Below are 20,344 nucleotides of genomic sequence, written 5' to 3' on the forward strand. Positions count from 1 at the left end.
AGCCTGACAAAGGGGTTTTCAACCCTAAAGCTGGCATCCCGGGCAGCTAAGGTGAGCTCACCAGGAGCCTCGCAACTGCACTACAACCAGCAAGCATCAGGCCTGTCAAAGACATGACAGGTCTGGGCATTCCCCAACCAGGACTTTGTGCGTGCATGTGTTAGCTGAAGGTTATGGCACCTCCTCCCCGCCTTCCTCCAGGGGATCGTTGGTCCTGGCATTTACGGGGCTCCTGTGCCACCAGCAGTCCCACCAGGCCTCCCTACCCTGGCAGGGTGCAGTTTTAGTGGTCGTGCCCAGGACCTGGGGCCTTCTCCTTCCCCATAGGCGCAATCCCGTACCTCCAAGGAATGAGCTCAGCAGGGACATGTTCTTCCCCAGCTGGATGGTGATGCAGTTAGTGCCCCCTCCAGCTGAGAGCGGGGCATTACTTGGCTTTTCAAAACCTCCAAAAAGGAAATTGGTGCAGATGGAGTGAGGAGGGTGGCACTCAGTCTGTCTGCAGGTGGAGCTTGGGGAACCCCAGCAGCGGGACTTTCAGCTTTAGGAACAACAGCTGCTCCAACGTAGGATCCAAGCAGGTGTGGTGGGGTGTCACAACATCCCCAGCAATGCTGAACACCCTCTTGCTTGCAACACTGGTCAGTGGACAGGACAGGTGTTGCTGGGCAATGGTGGCCAGATCCTGCCCCATCTGGCTGTGGCTTGCCCAGTAGGCCAAGGTGTCACATTCCAGTGGCTCCACATCCTCAGTGCGATAGGTAGCCACTGAAGCCTCGGCACTACCTGCCTGAGCCTGGGATCTGGTGCGTTTGGACCCCAGCATTGAAACCATGCCCATGGCCCACATTGGCAGTGGCTTTTGTAGAGGAGACTGGCTGGTTCTGGTGCTGGTGCCGGCAGTGCTGGCACAGGAAAGTGGATCCCCCTCTTCCACATCCGCTCGCCTCTACACTTTGGCCTCCCTGACTTTGATCACCAGCACTTGTGTCCAGTGATCAAGGGTTTTGGGGCTGCCAGTGCACATGTTCCCTTTCACCCTTGGGTCGCACTTGCCCACCGTCGTGTGGACCGTACTGGACCGCAAGGGATTCAGCCGTCTCCTGATGCCCTCCTTCAGCTGCCTCACCAGTGCCTGCATGTCTGGTGACAGTGGCCTGCCCCAGCCAGGAACGTCGATCCCCTGGAACTTCTCCATTTGGTTTTTCAGTTCCCTCACTAGGGAGATCACCTGGCTGAGGAGGGCATCGCCAGTGCTAAGGGTCTCGGTGGCCTCGAGGAAAGGCTTGAGGACCACCAGCATCTGGAGGATGGTACCCCACTCTGCTCTGTTCAGTGGGGCGCTGATCCTCATCTCCCCAAGCAAGGCCATCTCATGGATGGCCTTCTGTTGCTCCACCAGCCTCTCGAGCATCAGGTATGTGGAGGTCCACCGAGTCTCCACATCCTGTATGATTTTGTGCTGCAGGATGTTCAACTCTGCCTGTCTGTCCCACAGCATCGTGTCCCCCTTACTGCTCCGGTGGAAGTAGCCTGCCACCTTCCTGCATTTGGAAATAAGCTTGTTGGTGGTTACTGTCACTGTCAGCCCTGTCCCCCACCAAGACATCCCTCACTATGAGATGCAGTTTGTGTGCCACACAGCGGATGTCAACAAAGATGGCATCACGGACAGCCTTCACCATAATGGCCCCATTGTTGGTGACCATGAACCCACGAGTGAGCTTGGCCTGCCCAACGAGCCACCCCTGCACCATGCAGTTCATGGCCCCCAAGATCTCCTTTGCCGTGTGGGACTCATTCAGTACCTCAGCTTGCAGTAGAGCCCACCAATGGCCTGACTAATCGCACCAGTGCCCTGTGAGGGAGAGGTAGGCATGATCGCCACCCCAGCTGCTCCAGATGTCAGAGGTGACATGCAAGGCTACCTGCGGCCCCGCCTTGCGCAGCTCCTCCTTCAAGTACTCCTTGCATGCCTGATACAGGGAGGGCACCACTGCCCTGCTAAAGGTGGTGCGTGCAGGCACTTTGTAAAATGGGGCCAGAAGTGCTACAAACCACCTGAACCCTGGTCGCTCAACTAGGGAGAAGGGCTGGCTATCCAGAGCAAGCATCTCCCCAATGCTCTGGGTGATCTCACGCACCTTGGGAATGTGGCTCCCTATCTGTCCACCTTTCCCTCACTGGTCCAGGGTGGCCTGCCTCTGCTTTGGAGGTAAGGGGTAAGGGGGCTTTGGAGCAAGCGGGGGACTTCCCTCGCACTGGTGCCAGGCTTAGTAGCAGGAAGAAGGGCAAGGGGGTGGTGCCTCCTCAGATGCAGAAGCATGGCAGTGGTGGAGAAGTGTCTCATGTCCTTGCCACGGCTCATGTGCCTTCGGCAGTGCTGGCAGATGGCAAACCTGGGACCATCTGCCACCTCAAAATGCTCCCACACTACACTACTCTCCCGCATCTGGGTTGAGGGCAAGGATCCTGCCATATCCCCCTCCTCAGCAGGCTGAGGCTGAACAGCAGGAGGAGCTGCCTTAGCTGAGCCACTTGCCTCCACAACCTCAGCCTCCGCCGAGGTGCTTCTTTCCGGAGGAGACCTGGGTTTAGGGGAAACATGAGGGGTGTGGAGCACAAACTTTGATTCTCCCTCAGTCCCCAGAATTGCTTGAGCCAACGTGCTCAGCATCCCTGGTTCTAGCTCCAGCTCCTCCTCTGGCAGTGGGAGGCTCACGCTGAGAACTGAAGTTGGGGTGGAAGAGGCAGTGATTCCACTGCTGGTGCCCACCTCTGGACTGAGTGGAGGTGGTGCAGGTGCAGCGACATTAGGTGCAAACACTGCCTCAATGCCTGGCTTCCACTGGCAGCACCGATGTCATGGCTGCTCGGGAACAGAATGTGTCTGTTTGGGACAGGAGGGGCTTGCAGATCTAGCTCTCTCCTTACCCCCTCTCCCTCCCATGCCAGAAGACCTGGCACCTGCCTTTCCAGCACGCTTCATATTGATCTTTCCTGTGCTGCAAAAGGTGTGTGTGTGTGTGAGAGAGAGAGAGAGAGTGTGTGAATACTTTTGTATATCTGTCTGTCTTGTTCTCCTGTGAATATCTGTTTCTATCTTGTGCTGTGAATGAAATTATTTTTGTGTCTTCTTTTGTGTCTTCTTTCTGGCTCTCACGGTATTGTCTATCTTGTAGTGTGAATGAACTTATTTGTGTGTGTTCCTGTGTCTCAGTATATTATCTGTGTTTTGCTCTTCTGTAAATATCTGTCTGTCTTCTTCCGCTGTGATTTTTTTCCTATATTTTGGGTCTCTGTGTATGTGCATGTGTGTGTGTGCGTGCGTGCGTAAGTGCAAGCAGTCTGTGCCTCCCTGCACGTATTGTCTATCTTGTAGTGTGAATGAACTTATTTGTGTGTGTTCCTGTGTCTCAGTATATTATCTGTGTTTTGCTCTTCTGTAAATATCTGTCTGTCTTCTTCCGCTGTGATTTTTTTCCTATATTTTGGGTCTCTGTGTATGTGCATGTGTGTGTGTGCGTGCGTGCGTAAGTGCAAGCAGTCTGTGCCTCCCTGCACAGTGATAGATAACAGTGGCTGGGAAAACACAACTGTCTTTTTGCAAAGTTTACAAAACAAGTTCCCCCCACTGCCAAATTCAAAGAAGTAAATTGAATTGTAATACTACTAATATTTGAACTGAATAGCTAAGCTAAACTAAGCTGAATCCTAACCACTCCTTTATAACATGAAAAAGCAGCAGGCAGATCTCAGTCGCAACGATCCTCTCTCACACAGCTGCTGACAGGGAACAAGCTGCAAAAGGCACAGAAGGGCTGGAAACAGGGGCTTTTTTACTTTTTTTAGTCCCACCCCACAGTCGCTGCTATTGGAAAGGTAGCCAGGGAGATATCATTCTCGCTGGCTACCTACAGACGTTACTCCCCCCTGCTTCCCCTCCCTCTTCTAATTGCCTCAAAATGGCCAAAGAGACTCCAAAGCATCTGAAGTGACTCCGAAGCACTTCGGATGCCCCCGACCTGCTCCAGACACAGTTGCTGGTATCCTGCTTTGACCTGGAAGTGCTGCTTCAGACGGCAGAGCATCTGAAGCAGGTCTGGATCCGAAGCGGCATGCAAAGACTCGCACAGCCCTAGTGTTCAGGTTTCTGTGGGCATATCTACACAAGATATTCACTGTTCAGCTAATTAGCTCCACAGTTAAACATCACCATCTACACGTGCCATGCTATTAGGGCAGAGGAAACTATTTAACTCTGCCATAGAAAAGTGCTTCTAAATATAAGTACTTTCCTATGGCAGAGTTATTTAAGGTGCATTAATGCATATGTAGACACGGATCTGGCAGGCTGGGGCACGAGGTAGTTTCAGTGCCGGGGCTGCCTTCCAGCTAGCACCAAACTGAAACACCCTTGTGTCCCAGCCAGCCCCTGCCCATGCCAACATCCAGGGTACACACCCTGCCTTGTATACTTCTGCAGCTCTGCCCATCTAAGGAAAAGTCTATAAGCTTAGAAAGAAGGAATACGAGTCATGCCTGGAGCCCAGCTACTTGATGGATTTTCTTTGCTCTAGGGTGACAAGGTAATGGGGAATCCTGGCTTAAAGGTAATCCCATGGGTCTAGCTGAACATGGGGGCATGTAAATCTCACGCTGATGAAGTTGACCCCCATCCTGCACTCCATACAGTAAAGATGACCTGTTCTTCAGGAGGGCCTTCTGTATCCACCAGCAAGGTGGTGCTGATAATGTTGTGCAGCTTCAAGTTGGGCCTTGGTTTCCATGGTCCCTGAGCTGGGTTATCATCTCCCTCCAGCGTCTAGGAAAAAGCAGCCATCATCCTATTTCTGGGCCTTGACTCAACAGCTATTTGAAAGTTCAAGTGAGGGAAGGAAAGTGCCTAGCAAAGCTGCCTCTGGCCAAATGCACTGGCCTTACAAGAATATTTAAGGATGTTGTGATCTGTAAAAATCTGTACTTGGTTCCATTTCTCTTCAATGCCTTGCCACCAGTCCCCAAAAGCTGCTCTGACCGCCAGGATTTTGTGGTCCAGGATCTAAGAATTTGTTTTTTCTAGGCTGAGTTTATAGGAAAGGCAGTGCAGGGATGCAGAATCAGTTCAAGCCCTGCTATTGGGAGAGAACTTCATCTATTGCCAGGGTGGACGCATCCATTTCTACTATTAATGGCAAGGTAGCATGGTCCGGGGGGGCTAAAACAGAGGCAGAGGTGAAGGCCTGGTTCAGATATTCAAAGGCTCAATGGGCTTCTGCAGACAAATAGAACTGGATGTTTTTCTCAGTAAGGCGGTGTGAGAGATCACCACCTTAGCAAAATTGATTATAGGCCCCTGATAAAAGTTGGCAAATCCCAGGAACCTTTGCAGTTCCATCATATGCTGGAGAAAGTTTCCATTTTTGCACAGTCTGTACTTTGGGGGCAGTCTGTTTTTAACCTTTCAGGGAATAAAAGAAAACCAAGGTATTCAATGGTAGTTTGATGTAATTAGCATTTCTAATTTTGTAAATGTACCATGCCGACACAACCTTTCCAGCAGTATGCAGATATGCAGAGGGAGGTGGTCAGGGTCTTTAGAGAAGACTTGGATGTCACCCAGCCAGGCAATTAGAAACTGGTCTGGGAGGTCTCAGGGTGCATGCCTAATGAAGTGCTGGAAGATAGCAGTGTTGTTGGTAAGCCTGAAGGGTAGAACCAAGTATTCAAAGTGCCTGAGCTGCATCTGGAAAGCAGTCCTCCATCCATGCCACTCCTATGTATACTAGGTCAAAGCTCTCCAGAGGTTTAGGTTGGTGAATATACAGGCCAATTTGAGTTGGTGAAGCAGAACTCAAATGAGAGGTGTGCAATACTGGCTAAAGAAAAGTCAGCTGGTTGAGAGACCAATAGCTACTGAAAGGCACAGTATCCCAACTTTCTTTGTGACAAACAGGACAGGGATCCAGCAGGTGAGGTTGGGCTCTATATGAACCTCAGGGCAGATTTCACTACCGATACTCACAGAGGGAGGCAAATGATGCTGCTGACATGGCATTAATATGTGCCACTGGGGTCTTTTTTTTCTGCTTTCAGGTCCACTGGGTAATTCTCATCCCAGTGCAGGGGGAGGACTTATGCATTCTTCTACTCAAGCACGTCAGCAAACTCCTGATGCTTCGGAGGCAGGCCAGATTCAGCTTCTGGAGGTGACACCACCTGAGGGGCTGTAATTTTTGGCAAATCTTCTTGGATTATGGGGTGGCTTGCAACCCTAGGTTTCTAGCCGTGGTGCTAACAATAGGTGGAATTCTGGCACAGGATCCTCCTGGCTTTTCACCTGACCAACAAAACCTCCAAAAACAAGGGGTAATGTGGGAAGCAGACTGCCCCAAAACATATTGCCTCTTAGTGCCCAAAAATGTATAGTTCCGGAGTCGCGGTTTCCCCAATCCTTGGGCCCAGATGCCAGAGCTGAGCCACTTATCAATTCAGTCCTCTCAGACTTGAGCTGCATTTTTAGTAGGATTCACAGGGTCTGAGCCACAGGCTCATCAACAAAACTGTACACTGCTCCAGAGTCCAGTAAGGCAGTGGGCACTGGTAATAAACTGTCTGTCCCAGGATTGGGAGGTGGGCACACTGCATAGACTGAGGAGTCGGTGGGCTGCATCAGCTGCAGGCTTTGTGGAGTGCATATGAGCTACCTGCCCGGGAGTAGGATGGGGCTGCTGAAGGAAACAAAAAGTGAGAGAGAGAGAGAGAGAGAGGAGGTAAAGTGAGAGATGAAACCCCAGGGCCTCAGAAACGGAAGTGGAGGGGCTGGAACAAGCCCTTCTAAAAAGAGCGAGCTCTGCTGGTCTAAAATGCACTGAGATCCCTTTGCAAGAACAGTCCGTATGTTCAGTTACACTGGAAAAGCCTTGGAAATCCTGCCCTGGCCTTGCACAGGGACTCCATGCACCGCTGAGTGCTGGGGGTTACTGTGACTATGGGCTCCTAAGGCAGCCCCACCATGCCAGTCATATTTCCAGTGTCAAGGAGTGTGAATGGTGATATCGTGGACACACTCTTCATTAATGAGTGGCTGGATGGAAAGAGATCACCCAGAGAGCTCTGACCCCAGCACCCTAGGATTTCTTTACCAATGGTGGTGATGAGAAGCTAGCAGAGAGGTACAGACTGAGCCATCAAGAGCAAGTGTTGCCATTTGTCATCGACACACAAAGAGGGGTTCCCCTGTGCAGCCAGCTGCAGAGACTTGTGCTTTACACAGACTTGTATAAATGCCTCATTCACTCTGTAAATCACCTGGGCAAATACAGACATTTTTGTTGCACAAGCTTTGATAGAATGGGGTTGGCACAAACATTCCCATCCCAGAGGCTGAGGGCAAAAGGAAATACACATGATTTCCATGGCATTGTCCTGGAGGACTCTTTTTGCACAGGAAGGCTTACAGGTAGTCTGAGATGTATACGAGGGCTGTGCAACATGAGGAATCTTCCTGCCTCTGCTCAGATGGCATTTGCATAAGGACAGCAGCCAAGGGGATCATTGTGGTTGCTACCTGGGACTACACATACCCCTCACTCTCCTGTTTCCCTCTTCTTACCCCCAGTTTCAGGCTCACTCAGCGCTTTTCTCTGTCTTCTTTGGGGAGCCCTGGAGAAGGGTTCTGACATTTGGCTACCTGCAGGCCCCTGGCTCAGCTGCAGCAGCCACAGCCGGGATGGCACCTGCTGCTGCTGCCGGGGTGTGGCTATAAGGAGGCAGGGAGTGCGTTTGCTCCCAGATACCTTTTTTCTAGAGCATTGAATAGGTACAGGCTTCATTCTGCAGGGCAAACTCCTAGTGGCAGAGTGCCCTCATGGTACCTGCCCATAAGGGAGGGCACTGTGCCATAGTGCCTGTCCTACCACAGAAGGTACATCTGCAGTAGGGATTATCCCCCAACAAGGGAACACATGGGTCTGAGACGCATCAAGATATTGTTCCATCAGTGTAAAAATGCCTCTATGCCCCCAGTCTCTGCCCCTGCATGGCCCCTGTGCTGCTGTACACAGGAAAACACAGCAGCAGCCCTCCAACCCAGGCCCATCCCAAGCCCATCCTCATGGCAACAGCCACATCCCCCTCCCTCCCAGCCATGAAGGCTGGAGCAGGCACTCTTGCTGCATTTGCCCAAGGGGCCCAGGGAAAGACTATGCAGCTCCATACTGGTGCCAGTGAAGAGCCAAATCCAGCTTTGTGTCACCAGGGATGTGGCACCTGCTGGGCCCAGTCTCTTCTCTCTCCTGGGGATTCACCTATGAGTGGCAGGTTGGAAGAACTCTCACCTGAGCAGATCACTTCAGCAGCATAATAATACCAGCAGTTACGTTCATGCCATCCGTTGTGTTTGCAGTCCCAGACAGCTGACTCCGTGCCTTGACACTCAACCCAGTCCAGCCAATTTAGTCCATTTCCTTGTCCAAAATGACCCTGTTTAGGAGCCATGACAGCAGATCCACATCCCAGTTGCCTACAAACAACTGCAGCACCTTGCATGTTCCATATAGGACTACACACTAACCTCCACTTGTCCTCATGTTTAACTTCCACCCTGCCGGCACAGGGGCTGTCTCCACTCACTAGCCTCAGCTCATCAGCACCTGCAAACAGAGAAACATGGGACTCTTTTAGAGAGACGGGATCCACAGAGCAGCTGTTCGTCCTCCCTCCAGCCAGAGCTGTCACACAGAGACCCTGGCATCTGAGTCCTGCTCCCCACTCTGGCCTGTCCCATTCCCTCCCTCCATTTCCATTGTCTGGGCAGGTGGATACATAGCACTACTCTTTCTGTGTCAGCGGACAAGTCGAGAAGTATGGAGGGCTCAACAAAAAGTAGCACTGGACTGAATATTGGGCAGAAAGCAGTATAGAAATTTTACAGTGAGGAAGTTAGAATAATAGGAATTGTCTGAAGAGGTTCATTCAGAAAATGTTTTCCTGTCAAAAGTTATCATTTGCATTACATCATTTTTTTTTTTTTTTTTAGTTTTAGATTTAATTTTGGAACAAAAATATAACTGTCAATTTGTGGGGTTTTTTTTACGGATGAAAACCAAAAGGCACTTAAAATCAAAACAAATGGGATACGGTCATTTCTACATTTGGGCATCTATACACATGCTCTGGGAAGGAGCAGGGTGCATTAATTAGAGCATCTGTGAGAGCCTCTCTAATTAAAGCTCACACCGCGTTACAAGGTTGCAGCCCCCCAGAGCATGCATGCTGCTACTATGCACCACAGGCTGCATGCTAAATGATTTTACATGGACAATCTATCGGTAACAATAGTTTCCACTCGCCCAGTACTTCACCATCATCATCCACCAACCCTTCATCAAAAGACTCATGGTGTGAGTTTCCTAGGTATTGCTGACAGGCCTGAGAAGCTGGAAGCCAGTAGCCAACGATCTCTACGAGCACCCTAAGTGTAACGGTCACATGACTCTTGCATGGCAATGGGAAACATGAGGTCCTACTTAGGTGATTAGGTGACCCTATTTAGGGAAATCCCTTCTACCTCAATCCCAGGAGGCCCCTATAAAAATTAGGATAAGAAAGGCTCACCTCTCATCAACTCCTGGCTGGTTTCCCATGATCAGTGAAATCTCCATTTTAAGTGGGAGAAACAATCATAAAACCTGACAAACTGGCAAGCGGATGCTGGAACATTCATACGCTACGTGACTCAAAGGAAAATCGAGGGCGCAGAAGAACTGTATTAGTAGTGAAAAAGCTACACTAGTATCAAACAGATATCATTGCCTTATACGAGATTATGCTCCATTACAGTGGTGTGCTTAGAGAAAAAGAATATACTTTTTACTGGCCAGGTTAAAAGGCAGACCAAAACACCAGCCTACACGGGGTAACACTTGCAATAAAACTCCATTGCTAAAAAACTACCACAGCAATCTGTATCAATATCCGAGTGTTGGCTACAAGGGAGCAACTCACAGGATCATAATGAATTCTAATTTATTGTACGGGATGTGAAGTTACCAATAAAATCATAAATGCAAACTTTGAGTTATGAGGGGCACTGGTCACCTTAGCACACACACATGCATGCATTCACTCATTCAAAACCATGTAGTATAGTGTATAGTAGCTGCTGCGGTGATTGTGAGAGCACTGGTGTCAGTATATCTACCTATCTGGGGCCCTGGGGTCTGCTTTCGATGGTCAGATTCCTTCAAGGCAATGTCTTCAGAAGGGGGTCGTCTGTTTGTCCTTCTGTCTGGGTAGGTCAGGTGCTGGATGAGAGGGCACCACTGAGGGTCACATTTCACTGCCTTTTATCCCTCCTCTGGCAAACTTCTGTGATCCCCCAGCATCATCTTGGCTGCCCAATCCAGAGGTTGCTGTCCCACGTGGGTCTTGAGTAGTGTATGACAACTGTTAGTCACAGTGACTGAGGGTTTTGCCCAATGGTGCAGTTTTGGGAGTCCAGCCTTGACTTGACTGATTCAATGGCTGTGTTCTTGCAGGTTTCAGGTGGCTTGATTAGCTTAAAATGGTGTGTAGAGTAGAGTTTTGTGATGCTAAGTTCCTCTGGTTAAGTTATAGAGCTTCTTGCTTTGTCATTCAATTATCTATTGACTCATACTCGCATTCACTCAGGGGACCAACCCAATATAGCAGATTTTATCACTGTACAATTACAATTTCCATGTCATTTTAAACACATTCCTTAAGGGTTTAAAAGCATAAAATATAAAATACAAAATGCCATGGCAAAGATGAGACAGATGAAATATAAAAATGCACTCTGATAAATATATAAAAATGCAATGTGAGGTCATGCGGATCAAAGGCTACTGGGGACAGTGAGTGAGTTAGGTTAGCACCAGGATATATTTAGTCTTTGCAGTAGATATTTTAGTTATTTTGTTTTCTTTGGTGACATTTAGCTCAATCGATATGTAAGCATAGTTTGTAGGTTCCTTCTACAGAAAGCAACTTCAGCTTTCTGGCTTGCTTGGAGCCTTGCCACAGCCATGCAATAGTGTGTTAGGTCTCTGCCAATACTCAGAAGGAAAAATAAATGCACAAAATGGGAGGTACAGCCAAGAAGAGGCTTCTTGTTATACAACACTTAATTATGTCACAACAGCTTTCTGGAAATAATATGCACTTATGCAGCAAGACTAGTTGGTCCTGAAGAAATGAAGACTCATTTCTACAGCCAGATAAGTGACACTCTAAGAAGCATAACCTCCAATGACAACGTTTTTTTACTTGATTACTTCAGTGCATGCAGTGGAGATGCGCCACTTGGAACAGAGTTATAGGGAAATTCAGATGTGGATATCTCAACACAAATGGAGAACTACTCCTAACACTGTGCACAAAGTTTGATCTTGCTGTTGTGAACACCTTTTTCAACATGCCAGAAAAGCGGTTCTACTTTTGGCAGCACCCACAGTGAAAATGGTGGCACCTTCTAGATGATGTCATCACTTGTCACAATGACCTGAGGGATGTTCCCAGTACCAGGGCTATGCAAAGCATAGAATGCTCTATGGATCACCAGCTTATCCATACTAAACTGAACCTCAGGATTCACATTCCTAGACAGAAAGTTGCCCAAAATCAAAGTGAGGTGCCAATGTCTCAAAACTTCACATGGAAGAGGGCAGAACCCAGTTAGCAATTTGCACTCATGATGCACAATTGAACTGTGCCAACATAAGAGCAAGCAGAACTGTCGATGAAAGGGGGAGCACCTTTCGAACTGCAGTGCGATTAACAGCTAAATAAATCCTTGGTGTCCCAACTCGCCAAAATGTAGACTGGTTTGACACAAATTACAACAGTATTTAAGCAGTCCGTAGGGCCCATCACACCATGCACCAAGTTGAACTGAACAACCCCTCCTCTCTCACAGCTGCAGAAGCCTTCAGGAAATCAAAATCTGAAGTGTAGAAAATGCTGCAGGAGATGAAGGACACTTGGTGGAGATACAAAGCAACAGAACTATAAGGCCTTGCTGATAAGGTACTAATAACACCTGAGGATTTTTCAGGAGTTAAAGTCAGTTTATGGACCACAAAGAGCCATTACCTGTCCAATCCTGTCCACTGACAGCACCACCCTCCTGACTGAGCACAGTATGATATTAGAAAGATGGAAAGAACATTTTATCTTCAATCATGAGTCAAGCACAAATGATCAAATAGTAGACTCAATCGAGCAAAGCCCAGTTCAATTTGAACTTGAAGATCCACCAGCTCTGGTTAAGACTAAGAATGCAATTATAGAAATGGCAAATGGAAAGTCAACGGGAGCTGGCAAAATCCCAGCTGAAGTACTTAAACACATTGGTCCTACACTTCACAAAACTTTGCTAGACCTATTTACTTTCTGCAGGGAAAATAAAGCTTTACCCCAGGATTTCAAAGATGCCAAAATCATAATGAACGACAAACACAAAGGAGACAGATATTAGTGAGACAATTATTGTGGTATGTCGCTCCTCTCCATTGCTGGTGAGACCCTTGGTAGGCTGTTGCTGAAAAGGCTCCAGGTTATTGCAGAAGATGTACTCCCTGAATCCCAGTGCGGTTTTTCCTCATCACACAGCACTTCTGGCATGATGTTTATCCTACACCACTTACAGGAGAAACCTCCCGGACAACAAATGCCCCTGTAGGTTGCCTTTGTCAGCTTTAGTAGGGCGTTCAACTCTGTTGGATGCTCTGCTCTGCTGCCTTCTTGCAAAGTTCAGCTGCCCACATAAACTAATTAACCTCACATACTGTTTTCATGACAACATGTAGTCCCATGCATCAGTGTGTGCTGACTCATCTGATGCCTTTCCTGTAGCCCATGGGGTTAAACAGGGCTGTGTGCTTGCCCCTCCAGTATTTACTCTGTTCTTGGCTGGAGTGCTGGAAGTCATTGGACATACTACTAACTTCTAAACCTCCACCAATTCGAGGCCCAAAACAAAACTCAAAGTGAAGTAAAGGATCTACTATATGTTGATGACTCGGTATTTGTTGCTCTTTCTGAAAATGACCTGCAAAATTTACTTAACTCCTTGGGGGGCAGGGGGAAGAGAACAGAGAAAGGATGTGGAAAAGAAAAAGGGAGGGGAAAAGAGAAAGGGAGAAAGAGGAAAAAGTGGAAAGAAGATAGAGGAAAAAGAAAGCAAGGAGGTGGAGGCTAGGTCATATGGTACTCAGGTGACTTGTAAACCCAATCCTTGTCCTGAACAATCTGCTGCAGCAGGGTCAGGAGAGTGACGAAGACTGGACACAAGAGGTCCTCATTTTCCAGCCACGCACTTCCTCTCTGCCTCTGCCGTGTGCTGCTGCTTGGCCAGTCCTCCACTCTGGACCGATGACTTCCAGGATGGATGGTCATGAGCGATTTGCTTCCACAACTCTGGGTTGCTGCCAAAACTCGTTAGCGACACCTTTAGAGTGTCCTTGTACCACTTCTTTGGTGTGCCGTGTCTGTTAATCTAAACGAGAACTGAAGCCATGTACAGCAGAAACCTATCACCACTAGGAATAATATTGAACGGTAGCCAATTAAACCATGGCAAATCCTTCTGCTATCTAGTTAGCACAATTACTGATGAGCCCAGCATTGAGAAAAAAAAAAACCTTTCAACATGCTTAAAGTCAGATCTCTCAGCTTTTTGTTGCCTACAAAAAAAAGACTATGGGCAAGATGGGCAGCGGGGAGGGAGGGTGGCGGGGTCAAAGGGGCTACAAAATGCCAAGTTTAAAGAGCTGATGTGCTCCCTTGTCTGCTGTACTCACCATATCAAAAAACTTAACTGCCTACAACAATACCACCTATGCAGCATAATGGGAATTAAATGGTCTGATAAAATCACCAACACTTAAGTACTATGACTGGCAGCCATGCTAAGCATGGAAGCCACGCTAGCAGAGGGGAAATGACCTGGGTCAGCCATGTCGTATGTATGGACAACAATCAACTGCCTAAGCAAGTTCTGTACAGTGAATTTGCAAAAGGCAGTAGGAACATTGGCCATCCCAAACTCTGCTACAAGGACCGTATCAAGTGGCATATACAGTCTGCTGAGCTGGGTTTAATGACCTGAGAGGATATGGCTCCTGACACGCAAACTTGGCACTGTGCTATGAAGAAAGTAGAATGAGCAACAAATCATCATTGCACCACTTTAGCTGACAGAAGGAGGGAACATAGACATCAGCGTGCCCTGGCATGTTTCCTGAACCTGACCTGTGTAAACTGATTTTAGCATCAGTAGTAGTCACACTCGAATAGGAGTGAAAGTCATATATGAGCAGTTCCACATTAAGAGATAGTATCCCTGTAAGAGTCACTGCTCTGCCCTGCCCCGACAGGGCTGGTGAGCGCTGGCATGGCTGGGAGCCACTGAGCTTGCAAGCCCCTGCCAGCCTGTAATCTGGGCCCCTAGATCAAGCCCACACCTCACTGGCCTAGATCAAACCTACCACTGTCCCCCACCTGTCGCTTCCACCCCTGGGGCTCCCTGCCTGCTGCTTGGGTCTCCCTTCTGTTCCTCATCAGACCTCATCGTCATCCTGTCCCCTTGTGTCTCCCAGCTCACCTGTAGCTCCCAGCACAGTCCCGGAGGAGCAAGCAACGAAGGGCAACCTGCTCGCCACTGCTGCTGCCACTGCCACTGCTGGGCTGCAGCTGCTCTCTGGGCCGAGTGCAGCTCAGACCGTGGTGGCAGGTGAGGTCCCCTTTCCTGGTTCTTCCCCCAGGACAGCAGCTCCAGCTCCTGGTTAGCCAAGAGGGCCAGTGGGGCAGAAGTGAAGCTCCAGGGGGAGGGCAGGGAGGGGAACAGAGTGATTCCCAGGGGTGCGAAGAGCCCGGTATGGTTTGGGAGGCCTGGGGCATTAATTTTAGGTGCTCCCGTGCTGTCGCCATGTGGGAAGACAGAGTGGCTGAGAGCAGTGCCTCCTGGATGCTGGAAGACCACTCCAAACTGGATCGGGGCCTGTGGAGCAGTCACATGTGACTGCAACACCAGCTGCCCCAGACCAGTTTGAGAATCATCTTGCCTGGAAGAGGATTATCTAGAAGCTACTCAGAGGGCCCTTAGCAAATGTTCCCCTGTCCTAACGTGTGGACGCTCCTGTTTTAAGGATGAGGCTGAAGTTGGTTGCCTATTGCCAGTTCCTTATTCCCAGTTTCTTTTTCAAAACTCATCTAGACCCAATAAAAACGTGTGATTAAGGAATTACATATCCTAAAGGGAGAGAATTTCATTAGCTAAACTATGCATATATACTAATTAATATGCAAAATAATATCCCACATCAAGTACAGCAAGTACAGAGTCCTAAATGAAGGTCATATTAGGATGGGATTACGGGGCAAAATACTTCTTGGGACACATCAAATTTCGTGTCAATGCCACTGGGGGACTGTCCCAAAACACCGTGACCACAGTCCTGCCTGGACCAAAGCACGGTTTGGCAGTGCCAGGCTGCCAACAGCCAGCACCCTTGCCACTGTGCTAAGTATTCAGGTCCAGATAAGGAACTGGATTTTAACCTGGGATTAAACTCAGAAATCCTTCTTGGGCCACCCCAGACCACATCTCTGTAACACTGGGGAGCACTCCTGAACATCTCTGACAAGAGGTTTGCCTGGCCTAAAGTGCGACTTGCCCGTGCCAGGCTGCCAAAAGAAAGCACCCCAGCCACCATGTTAAGTATATGGACCCGAATAAGGAACCGGAATTTGGGATGGGATAATATTTAGAAATACTTCTTAGGCCACCCCTCTCGATTTAGCCATGTCAGGCTGCCAACTGACATTACCCACCAGTCACTGTGCTAAATATGTGGACCCAAATAAGGAACTGGATTTTGGGCTGGGATTATACCCAGAAATCTTTCTTGGGCCACCCCAGACCATGTCTCTGTGCCACTGGGGGACCCTTCTGGACATTTTGAACCAGAGACTTGCCCAGCCCAAAGCGCAGCTTGGTCATGCCAGGCTGCCAATTGACAGCACCCCAGCCACCGTTCTAAGTATATGGAACCAAGTAAGGAATTGGATTTTGGGCTGGGATTATACCCAGAAATCCTTCTTGGGCCACCCCAGACCATGCCTCTGTGCCACCGGTAGGACTCTGCTCGACATCTCTGACCAGAGACTTGCCTGACCCAATCCGCCGTTTGGCCATGGCAGCCTGCCAACAGACAGCACCCCAGCCACTGTGCTAAGTATGTGGTCTTGAATTAGGAACTGATTTGAGGGCTGGGATTAGAGATGGAAATGCTTCTTGGGCCACCCCACACCATGACTCTGTGGCACTGGGCTACTCTCCTGGACACGTCTAACCAGAATCTTGCTCACCCAAAGGCAAGATTGGTGGCAAAGACATGTTCTGGGATGATTCCATGAGGGTTTTGCCCCATGAACCCAGCAGAAGGGCAGCTCCTTGTTGGTAGCAATACAAATAGCACATGTGGATGGTGAGTAAATTGGTGCCTGGCATGGTCAAAGCACTCTTTGGATCAGACAAAAACATGGTCAAGGGTCTCCGGAAGAGTCCCCCAGTGCCACAGAGTCATGGCGTGGGGTGGTCCAAGAAGCATTTCTATTGATAATTGCAGCCCAAAAGAAATTACTTATTTGAGCCGTTATACTTAGTTCAGTAGGCATGGGGGCTGCAGTTAGCAGCATGGCATAAAGAAACCATGCTCTGGGCCAGGAAAGACTCTGGTCAGGGATGTCTGGGGGAGTCCACTGGTGCCACAGAGTCATAGTATAGGGTAGCAGAGAAGAATTTCAATTTCTAACCCCAGCCCAAAAAGAGTTCCTTATTCAAGCCATTGTCCTTAGTACAGTCCCGAGGGAGCGGGGAGAGGGGTGGTGCTCTAAGCTGATAGTGTGGCAGAGACAAACTGCGCTTTGGGCCAGACAATAGTCTGGTCGGGGATGCGTGGGAGAATCACCCAGTGCCACAGAGTCATAGAGTGGGGTGGCCCAACAAGGATTTCTAGCTATAATCCCAGCCCAAGAAACAGTTCCTTATTCAAGCCATTATTATGAGAACAGTGGCTGGGGTGCTGTCAGTTGGCAGCCTGGCACAGCCAAACTGCGCATTGGGACGGACAAGACTCTGGTGAGATACATCCGGTAGAGTCCCCAGTGGTGCAGAGATATTCTGATGGGCGGCCCAAGCCACTTCCCTTGTGTAACCCTCGGGGATCCTCAAGGTGCCGGTAGGCCTAGGATCTCCCTCAGGCAGATCTGCTCGCTGAGGTGTCTCATGGAGGAGTGGGGCCCTCTCCCTCACCACCCAAGAATTTACTCCAAGCACAATGAACAAATGGGTTTCTTTATTATACTCAACTATATACAGAAAATAATTGATCAATCAAAAGAAGATATACATATATAAAAAAGTAAAAATAAAACCAACAATGTGAATACAAAATGCAGCATTACGTAAAGAATTCCTCCACACTGGATGGTCCCACTTACAGCAAATAACCTCAATATTACATTCCCCTGGTTATAACCTTTCAAAAACTGGTTCCCTTAGACTAAAAATCAACTCGCATTACATTAGAATAGATGGCAACACAGCTTTAACTACCATCCACCATGAGATGGCAGTGATGAGGCTTCTGCTGCTCTGGGGAAAGTGGACTCTTTGCTCTTTCTTGGTAACGCAGCAAAACAAGTCTCTGATCAGCCATTGCAGGTAATAGGCTTCTTTTCTTCAGTTTCCTTTTGAAAAATACACCTCCTCCAAACCCTAGGGGTTAAGTGTCACCTCACACACCTATGCAGTTTTGGGATTCTCCCAGCCCGTTCCCTCTCTGGGCTGTCTCTCTCCCCCAGCACCTCCACATGCAGGCAGGGGATTCCCTCTTCAGGTCTCTGTACCTGCAGTACAAGCCTTTTCAGCCCACGCAGCAGACGTCTTTCTGCAGGTCCCTGACCAGAAAGCTTCTCCCAGCTAGCTTAGCAACCCCTCCCCTGTGTCCCTGATTGCACAGCTCCAACCCAGGTGGGGAATCAGCTTCTCCTGAAATGACTCAGGCTCTCCTCTGTCCTGAAACCTACTCTCTGGCAAACATCAGCTCCTTTGTCTCTGCCCCTCTCTCCAGGCTGGTGTTGCTCTCCTCTGGCTTCTCCCCCCAGATGCTTTCCTCCCTTCCCCCCCACCCCCGCCTCAGCTTTTTATGGCTCCATAGTAGCCAATCAGAGCCTGGGGTTTTGCAATGGGGGCTCTGGTCACACTTGAAATCCTCCAGTAAAAAGCATGCATTGTGCACAGCATACTCTCCATTTTGAAAAGTTATTGTACCCTTTGCCAACATTTTGCCGCCTTTCTTGTAAAGTTCTTAGGCACAGCTCACCCACTCAGCTTGCAGCCAAGCAAGCCTTTGCAGCTGTTACGCTTGATTTACAAGTGATATTCCTGTTAATACAAAACCAGTCTCCTGTTGGCTTTTTTTTGTAACAAGAGTACACTGTTGGCCTTTATTCAGCTTTTGGTCCACTATAATATAATGAGGGTTACAGATTGTACAGAAAGGACAGGGTGGGGAAAAAAGGGGGAGCGGTTGCGCTCTATGTCAATGAGCAATATACATCAACCCTCATCAAGACGGAATTGAAGGATGGGGAAGTAGAAGGATTGTGGGTTAGGCTACATGGGAGGCAAGGAGAAAGGGATCTGGTGGTAGGGGTCAGCTACAGACCCTCACACAAAGGGGAAGAAATAGATTTGGGGCTCCTGAGGCAGCTCTCGGAGACCATAACAACTAGGGAGGCAGTAGTCATGGGGGACCTAAACTACCCAGACAACTGGTGGGAGACGCAGACGGCAAAGTCCCAGCACTCACGCAGGTTTCTAACCTGTGTACAGGACCTCCACCTGACACAGGAAGTACACGGTCCCAATAGGGGGAATGCCATACTGGATCTGGTATTGGCAATGGGGGATGACATGGTAGGGGACCTCCAGATCTGTAGCCATCTGGGAGATAGTGATCACCTAATAATAGAATTCTTTATAAAACGTCGAGTGGGTAAGGTAACTAGTAGGGTGAAAGTGCTAGACTTTAGGAAAGCTGATTTCAATGAACTCAGACGATTAGTCAAGGACGCACTGCAGAGTAGGAGTTTTGAAGTGACGGGAGCCCAAGAAGGGTGGCTGTGCCTTAAGGAAATGATCCTTCAGGCACAAAGCGAGACGATCCCTATGCGAGGAAAAAGAGGGAAAGGGGCCAGGAGGCTTCCTTGGCTGACCAGAGAAATCCAGGGCAGCTTAAGGGCCAAAAGGGGAGCACATAAAAAGTGGAAACAGGGAGAGATCACCAAAGACGAATACACCTCCTCTGCTCGCGCTTGTAGGGAGGCAGTTAGACGGGCCAAAGCTACCATGGAGCTGAGGATGGCATCCCAAATAAAGGACAACAAGAAATTGTTTTTTAGATATATAGGGAGTAAAAAGAAGGCCCAGGGAGGAATAGGACCCCTGTTAAATGGGCAGAAACAATTGGTGACGGACAGGGGGGACAAGGCTGAACTCCTCAATGAGTTCTTTGCCTTGGTGTTCCTAAGTGAGGGGCAGGACAAGGCTCTCACTGGGATTGTAGAGAGGCAGCAGCAAGGCGCCAGACTTCCATGCGTAGACCCTGACATGGTGCAGAGTCACTTGGAAGAACTGGATGCCTTTAAGTCGGCAGGCCCGGATAAGCTCCATCCGAGGGTACTGAAGGCACTGGCTGACGTCATTGCGCAGCCACTGGCGTGAATATTTGAACACTCATGGCGCAAGTTTTCCTACTAGCACAGAGGGGCGGCAAAGTTGCCCCACAAGCTTCTTTCTGCAAAGCACACAGGGAGCCATGTGGCATTATGCTGGATCACCTTGGACTGCCCAGAATCAATGACTCAGTTCCCAAATACAGCTGGGGGCAAAAAAGGAGGCAGGTTCTAGCACAAGTAGAAAGCAGGACTTACAGGACTTACACTTGCCTCTCTCAAATGCAAGGTGGACAAAGACCAGGGACCAGGGACATGGCCCATGAAGGCACCTGGTGTCCTAGGGCACCAATACAACCAGAAGCGCTGCAACTGATTGCCTGAGTAACAAGCTTGCAGTTGACTGGACCTTCTCTGGGCCCTTGGGGCAAACTTGCAAGCCCTTCAAAGCAACATCAAGGTGTAGCGGGAAAAATAAGAGGGAAGGGCACCCTGTGGGGTCAGAGGGAGCAGGAGTCATGAGTCCACCAAAGGGCATCATGGCACCCCTGAGGCATGGTCCTGTCACACTCAGCAG

Source organism: Alligator sinensis, unplaced genomic scaffold, assembly GCF_000455745.1.
Source record: "Alligator sinensis unplaced genomic scaffold, ASM45574v1 scaffold1137_1, whole genome shotgun sequence".
In the NCBI taxonomy this organism is placed as follows: domain Eukaryota; kingdom Metazoa; phylum Chordata; order Crocodylia; family Alligatoridae; genus Alligator; species Alligator sinensis.